The following is an 8,246-nucleotide window of genomic DNA, read 5'->3' as shown; positions in this document are numbered from 1 at the left end:
TGAGGTATCTGATTTCTAGGCTTTGGTGTTCAGCTTTAATTGATGACATCAGGTCCCTCAGTGTCTGTGGGGCAGATCCCAAAGGCAATGGAGGAAGGTGTGCCTTCTCTCAAGGTTCTGGTACCAATGCATTGGGCCTCTTCTTTGAAGGGGAATTTTGCCATCTTCCAGAGTATTGTTTGATTCCTGTCACTGTGGCTCTTGGGGTCTGTGGTTGACCGTATGCCTGTTCTTCTGAGTTTCCACTAATAGATTCTAATTAGGACTTCCTGAAGATTCTACTCTAGGCTTCCCCCACGTTCCACTCCTTTCCTCTTGTGATATCCATTCTCAAAGTAGAGACTGATAGCAGGAAAATGCTTTCTGCAAAAAAGCTTTGATCTTGAGGTCATTTTTAGTTTTCTGAAGTCAAAAGAAAAATGAGCATGTTTCAAGTTGGTCACCTAGAAGGAAGGACTGGATTCATTCAGCTCTTCTGGGATGATACTTCTACCTTCATCCCTGCCTTCTGACTTCCAGGGAATGTGTGGGCCCTTGACAATCAAGATCCAGCTGGACTGACTTATACCATGAGCACCAGGTGGGTGAGGCAGGACTTCCACCAGAGTCTGACCTTCACTCACTGCAGGAAGGGCCATAATTTTCCCTTTTCAGAAATGTCATTGTGGTAAAGGGTCCAAGGCCTTCAATGACATTCCCAGAATGAAGACTGGTCAGGACAAGGGTTATACCTACTGCCTGTGTCCTCCAAGCTGTCCTATGAGGAACATGAGGCTGTAGCTATTTGTGCATAGTACCTGGAGAGCCAAATGGCCAGTGGGTCTAGTTTGTCACTCCTTCGTCACCATATCAAGTCAGGATGAGACGGGCTTGGTAGACATACCACAACTTAGAGGCCATGTTTCCAACACTTTTTTGCTGAAGAGTTTCCCTTATGTTAAAAATGTCTGGGACACAGATGTGGGTGGGAGATGGTGTCTGACTTCACATACAGTCTTCACCTAGGCCACCGCCAAGATTCTCCACATTTCTGGAAGTGATGACCTAAGATGACATCAATGCCAGCTTTTCCCATGGTCCTGCAAATTTTCCTGGTGGGCTAATGAAGAAATTTCTGCAAGACTAATGATACCCTTGGGAAGCCATTGCTCTTCCTGATTAGGATGCAGTTGGATACTGAACAGAACCCCGTGAAGGCAATGGGATGTTCCTTGTGTCAAGAGGCACATGCCATGGCAGGTCAATGATACTCACTGAGTAAGAATGAACACCTCTATCCACGGGAAATGTTCTACTCATTCTGCAACATGCTGTCATCCTATGTGACAAGTGAGGTAGTGACCACACTGGAGGACATCATGTATCCATCCTGAAAATATGCTCTGAGGGTCTGATGGGCATTTCATGACACTGGGGGTTATTGACTGAGGGTTTGGATCTGAAAGGACTACAACCTTCTCCCAGACCTGTCTGCACCTGAGTTAATCGTTTCCTGACTACGGTTTCGCCCTTGTCTTCTGGGCACATCTCAGTGACCTTGACTCTGCTTCTCCATAACATCCATGGAATGTCTCTTTAAAAATGACTCGAGGCTGAGTCTCTGAATCTGGGGTGATCCTGAGTGTCCTTTGCTGGCTTGGGACAACTGGTGGCATGGTGCAGTGGAACATCCCTCTTCCCTGCCTCCTGTTCTTAACACCTACATCTGGATGAGGGCATGTGAACGTCAGCACCATAAAGGAGACCATCTCCAGGGATCCAGACAAAATCTGGCTGGTTTTGTTCACATGCTTGTGAAATCCATTATTAAAAGAAAATCCTGGGCCTCAAAGACCAACCTACCAAGTGCATGGGATGATCCTAAGATGGGTACAAAAAGGAAACTTAGATGTGACCTCTGCTTCATTTTCCAAGTGGTACTGAGTAGCTTCCCTTCAAAGAACAATGTTTCATAACTTGAAAGTCCAGGGGCACCAAATCTACAATCTCAGAGAAAGCCTGAAGGATGAGCTCAAGGGGTTAGACTTGTCATTTTCATTTGGCATCAATGTTGACCATGTCCACTTTCACTCTAGGGCTTGGAGCACTGGACCCCTCTCAGCATAACTGAGCTTGCCAAGTATGTGGGGCTCACACTTCAGAACTGACCCTGTCTGGTTATATTGACCAGATGCCCAATAACCTGTTTCATCTCCTGAGTCCATAGCTTCCATGGAAATTTCTAGAATCTAAATTGTTTAGAATGTAAGTGGACTGCTTCCAATCAGTCTAGTGTCCATGTGACTCGCAGCCTCTCAAAGTCCTGTTTTAAAATCATTTTGTGACCTATTGAATCCAATACCACTAGTAACTGCCCTGCAAAACTTAACTCTGTTGAAGGTGATTGACACCATAATGCCACAACCTTCTGCAAGAATAAAAGCACAAAAACAAGCCAAGCTTTATCTTAATGTGAATCCATAGTACTATAAATCTGACCACTAATGTCGGCAGGGTTGGAGAGGAGGGCATTGATTACGGAAATATCCTCTTTCATGAACTTCCTCCCACTTTAACATTTATTGAAGATTATTGACAGAATTCGTATGTCATCAGGATGGTTACAAATTTCTGAACTCTAGCACTCTTTCCAGCGCATAGTTAACCCATAATGAAACCATGGTAGAAACTGCTGGTACAATATGGAGGTGACCCACAGATCATCTCTAAGACTGGCAGGACTATCAATTTAAGTGCACAACATTAAAAATCAAGCCCATCAGCTGATACATTACAAATGTGTAGCCCTTAGATGTCAATCATGCCTTCATAGATTTCAAAATAAAAATTCAAAGGAAAACAACCTGCATGCAGTTGAACCTGCATTCACCCAAAATACATAAGACAAAAAACTTCACTTACACACTTAAAAAGCAATGTACTATGGACTTAAGATTGGGAAACATACAGGAAATGGCTACCAGTGGATTTAATACTGACAGAGCGCCCTGGGGTTTTAACTCACTGTCAAACCACAGAGATCTCCTCTGAAAACTTAGACTTCATATATTCCAAATCCTATGTTCTGGGAAGGGGAAGAGAATGGCCCCTTCTGATTTCAAATACTTAGTCTGAACATAGAAGTGTTCCATCCGATTTAACTAGAATGAATGAAAATTTCAAGTGTTGGATTTTTAAACACTCTGTCTTCCAACCTATGAAGCAGAGGGACCTGCCAGGTCAGGGGTGACATCCTTGACCCCCACCCCATGGTGCATGGGCTGCTTGCAGGAGGGAGGCTGGGAGGGTGTAGGTAGGACCAGGGCTCAGCTGTCCATGGCCTGGTGGAGCCGACTGCAGGGGTGGGATGCAGGATTTTCCACCATCCCTGTGTCTCGTGCTCCTGGTCATTGGGGGCTCCTGGACAAACCTCTGCTCCTGTGAACATCTCGGGGGCACACACTGTGCTCCAGGAGCAGAGGTAGACATTTGCAGGCTGGAAACAAGAAGACTGCACTTCCTTTGTATCTTCAGAAATCTAGGCTTCTGCAGAATGAAGCCACTGCTAACCCAGCCTCTGTCTGTGGGGGAGCCTGGCCCTCTGGGCCACAGGCCTCAGGTGGCAACTTCTGTGTTCCTTTCCCCAAGCTGAGCTGGAATTCTGGTCCAGCAGGCAAGTGCAGACTATCTTCAGCGCTGCAGCATCTGCTCCAGATGGCAGGTCACCCCTACCTGGGTGTCCCCGTCCCTGAGACATAAGAATGTAATGCCTACCTTTTTGATTCTTTTTTTTCCTTTGATTTGCCCAAACCTGTAAGTTGTCAGGCTGGTTACAAATTTCTGAGCTCTGCCATCTCTTCCAGTGCGAAGTTTATTAAGTCTTTACTGGTTGGGGAAAACCCTACTCATGATAAAATTGTAGTAGAAGCTGCCAGCCAAAGGTCACTTCCTAGACTCAGAAGTGTCAATTCTAATGACATCTAGATCTGGCCTCCTAGGTCTTGACAGGACTGTTCTTTAGACTCTGCATGTGCCCAGTGATTTGCTGGCACCAGGTTTGGGGCATTTGTGCATGCAAAGTGCTGTCAATTAAAGCTGACCCCAGCACATCAGTGAGCAGGGTAGAGGGCAGCGGGGAGCTGGGTCTCCTTCCAATGTCTTATGCTTTCCTCACCTCTTCTCCTTGAACTGGAGTCTCTGCCTTTCCACTTGTCCCCTTCACAGTGGTTCTTATGAAGGTAGATGGTCTTGACCAGCTGCCTCGCATTCTCCAAATTTTCTGGCATTGCTTAAAAAGGGGGTTCCATGTGGTGTACCCCCTGCCCCAACTTGCAGTCTCCATTCTCAAAGTTGAGGCTAATGGCAAGGAAATTCTTTTGCCAAGCAAGCTGTGACCTTGAAGTCATCTTAGTTTTCTAAAAATCCAAGACATGAAGAGAGTTTCAAGATGGCGGACTAGGGGGCAACTGCATTTCATGTTGCTCCAGGACACAGGATTCAAAAGAGGAGATAGTGAGAGACTTGGGACCAACTCAAAGCCGCTGGTGAGTCTCTCCCATTGGGGAGGTGTCCCGGATGGGGCGGTAGCCCCGGAATGCAGGGAACTTTGTGAAGTAGAGTTGCTCAGCGAGGCGAGACGCCCCTCCCCCAACTGGAGCGGTGAACATGGACAACTGGGATCATCATAGAGGAGGTGGCTCAGCACAGCACTTGGACTCGGAGCAACCACTGGGGCTCTGGGCGGCTGCCTGAGGAGGAGCTGAGTGGAGAGCTGTTTAGACCCAGAACGACCACTTCTGAACACTCGGGGGGTTGCCCAGAGGAAGAGGAGAAGTGCGCAGGTCGCTTGGTCTAGGAGTGACTGCATCAGAGCCACAGGCGCTTGCCAGAGGAGGAGGCGAGTGGTGAGTTGATTGCACTCAAAGCGACTGCTCCTGAACACCGGTGGCCTGCCTGGAGGAGGAGCGTGGTGGGTCACTTGGTCTCAGAGCCACCGCTCCTGAACACCCAGGGGGCTACCCCGAGGAGGAGGAGGAACAGGGCGGGTCACTTGGACTTGGAGTGACTGCCTAGGTCTACGGGCGGTTGGCGGGAGGAGGAGACGCGAAGTGAAGTGCTTGGGCTCCTAGTGACTGCGTCGGAAACCTGGCCGCTGTACAGAGGAGGAGGTGTGTGGCGGGTCTCTGGGTCTTGGAGCTATTGTACAGGGCTCCAGGTGGCGGCTCAGAGGAGGGGCCGCATAGCCAGGCGATTAGGTGCAGAGCAGGGTCCCAGAAGCTAGGTGGCTTCTTGCTGGAAGAGCCGCACAGAGACACGCCTAGGGGCGGAGCGAAGTTTCCAGGACTGCGGGCAGATTCTCTGGGAGAGGCAGCCTAAGGAGACTCGCCTGCAAAGGGTGAGGCTCCCAGGCCCAGGACGTAGGTCCGGGCCCCTGGGAACATTGCAGAGGAAGACAGCCCAGCCCAGGCAGTAGTTGTAGATTGAGGGGAACCTCTAGGAGGGGAACTGATCAGCAAGACGTCCCCAGCGAGTGAGTCTTCCCTGCCGGGTGAGGTTTTCCGACAAGGACAGTAAAACCAGAGACACAGGCACAAACAGGACTTGCCTCAGCCCGCAGCCTAGTTCCCCGTTGGATGACCATTGGTCAACAAGTGGAGGCACCTCTGCCCTCTAGCAGGGAATATACGCCACCTGAGGGTCACCACCCCTAGAGAGGCAGCTTCTTCGTGGAGCTCCGCATTATCAACTTCCTCCAAGACTTCAGGCTACTGAAAGATAAGAGGGGATATACTGGCAATCTTCAGGAACATTATAAGTCGATAGAGGAAATCTGCAATATCTTAATGACCCACTGATTCCTGAACAATATGAGAAAACAAGGGAAGAAAATGCCCCAAACAAATCTAGATGTTACATCAATAAAATCCAACGACAGCATGGCAGAAGAAATGACAGAAAGGGAGTTCAGAATGTACATAATTAAAATGATTAGGGAAGCAAACGATGAGATGAAAGAGCAAATGTAGGCATTGAATGATGAGATGAAAGAGCAAATGCAGGCATTGAATGATAGGACCAATCGACAGTTAAAAGAGCAAATACAGGAAGCAAAAGATCATTTCAATAAAGAGTTAGAGATATTGAAAAAAAACCAAACAGAAATCCTTGAAATGAAGGAAACAATAAACCAAATTAAGAACTCCAGAGAAAGCATAACCAATAGGATAGAACACCTGGAAGACAGAACTTCAGATATTGAAGACAAAATATTTAACCTCAAAAGCAAAGAAGAACAAACCGAGAAGATGGTAAGAAATCATGAACAGAATCTGCAAGAACTATGGGATACATGAAAAGGCCAAATTTGAGAATTATTGGGATTGAGGAAGGCTTAGAGAAACAAACCAAAGGAATGAATAATCTATTCAATGAAATAATATCAGAAAATTTCCCAAATCTGAAGAATGAAATGGAAAAATCAAGTCCAAGAGGCTTATAGGACTCCAAATACACAAAATTACAACAGACCCACACCAAGGCACCTTATAATGAAAATACCTAACATACAAAATAAAGACAGAATTTTAAAGGCTGTGAGAGAAAAGAACCAAATTACATTCAGGGGGATACGGATATCAGCAGATTTTTCAATCCAGACCCTAAAAGCTAGAAGGGCCTGGAACAACATTTTTCAAGCTCTGAAAGAAAATGGATGCCAACCAAGAATCTTATACCCAGCAAAACTTACCTTCAAATTTGACGATGAAATAAAATCATTCCATGATAAACAAAAGCTAAAAGAATTTACAAAAAAAAGCCAGCATTACAGAACACTCTCAGCAAAATATTTCATGAGGAAGAGATAAAAAACAAAGAAGCATATCAGCAAAGGGAGGAATTACCCTAAAGGAACTGTCAAATAAAGGAGGAACCAAGATGTGTCAAAAAATAAATAAATAAATAAATAAAATTTTAAATATGAACCAAATGACCGGGAATACAAATCATATCTCAATAATAACACTGAATGTTAATGGCCTGAATTCATCAATCAAAAGACATAGACTGGCAGATTGGATTAAAAGAAAGATCCAACAATATGTTGCCTGCAAGAGACTCACTTCATAGAAAGAGATACCCATAGACTAAAGGTGAAAGGATGGGGAAAAACATACCATGCACATGGACTCAGTAAAAAAGCTGGAGTATCCATCCTCATTTCAGATAATGTGGACCTCAAGCCAATGTTAGTCAGAAGGGATAAAGAAGGACATTTCATACTGCTTAAGGGAAGCATAAATCAGCAAGATATAACAATCATAAACATCTATGCCCCAAACAGTGGCTCATCCATGTATGTCAAACAAATCCTTCTCAATTTTAGAAACTAAATAGACCATAACACATTAATACTAGGTGATTTTAACATGCCTCTCTGACCACTGGACAGATCTTCCAAACAAAAATTGAACAAAGAAACCATAAATCTCAATAACACAATCAATAATTTAGACTTAACAGACATTTATTGAATATACCATCCAACCAAGAGTGACTACACTTTCTTCTCAGCAGCACATGGATCCTTCTCTAAAATAGACCATATATTATGCCACAAAGCTAATGTCAGCAAATACAAGAAGATAGAGACATTACCTTGTATTCTATCAGATCATAATGGATTGAAGTTAGAAATAAATGAAAGAGTAAAAAACAGAAACTACTCCAACACCTGGAGATTAAACAATATGCTATTATATGATGAAAGGATAACAGAAGATATTAGGAAGAAAATTAAAAAATTCTTAGAGGTAAACTAGAAAAAAGAAACAACATATCAAAATCTCTGGGACACTATGAAAGCAGTACTTAGAGGAAGATTTATTTCATGGAGCGCATTTAATAAAAGAAGTAAAACTCAAAAAATAAATGACCTAACACTACAGCTCAAAGCCCTAGAAAAAGAAGAACAGAACACCAAAAGGAGTAGAAGACAGGAAATAGTTATACTCAGAGTTGAAATCAACGAAATTGAAACAAATGAAACAATACAAAAAATTGACAAAATAAATAGTTGGTTCTTCAAAAAAATAAACAAAATTGATAAACCTTTAGCCACACTAACAAAGAGAAGACAAGAGAAAACCCAAATCACTAAAATTCGGAATGAACAAGGAAATATCACAACAGACACGACTGAAATACAAAACATAATTAGAAGTATTTTGAAAATCTATACTCCAACAAAATAGAAAATTTTGAAGACA

The sequence above is a fragment of the Sciurus carolinensis genome, unplaced genomic scaffold (assembly GCF_902686445.1).
Source record: "Sciurus carolinensis unplaced genomic scaffold, mSciCar1.2, whole genome shotgun sequence".
Classification (NCBI taxonomy): Eukaryota; Metazoa; Chordata; class Mammalia; order Rodentia; family Sciuridae; genus Sciurus; species Sciurus carolinensis.
The sequence above is the reverse complement of the archived record's forward strand: the minus strand, read 5'-3'. Positions refer to the sequence as shown.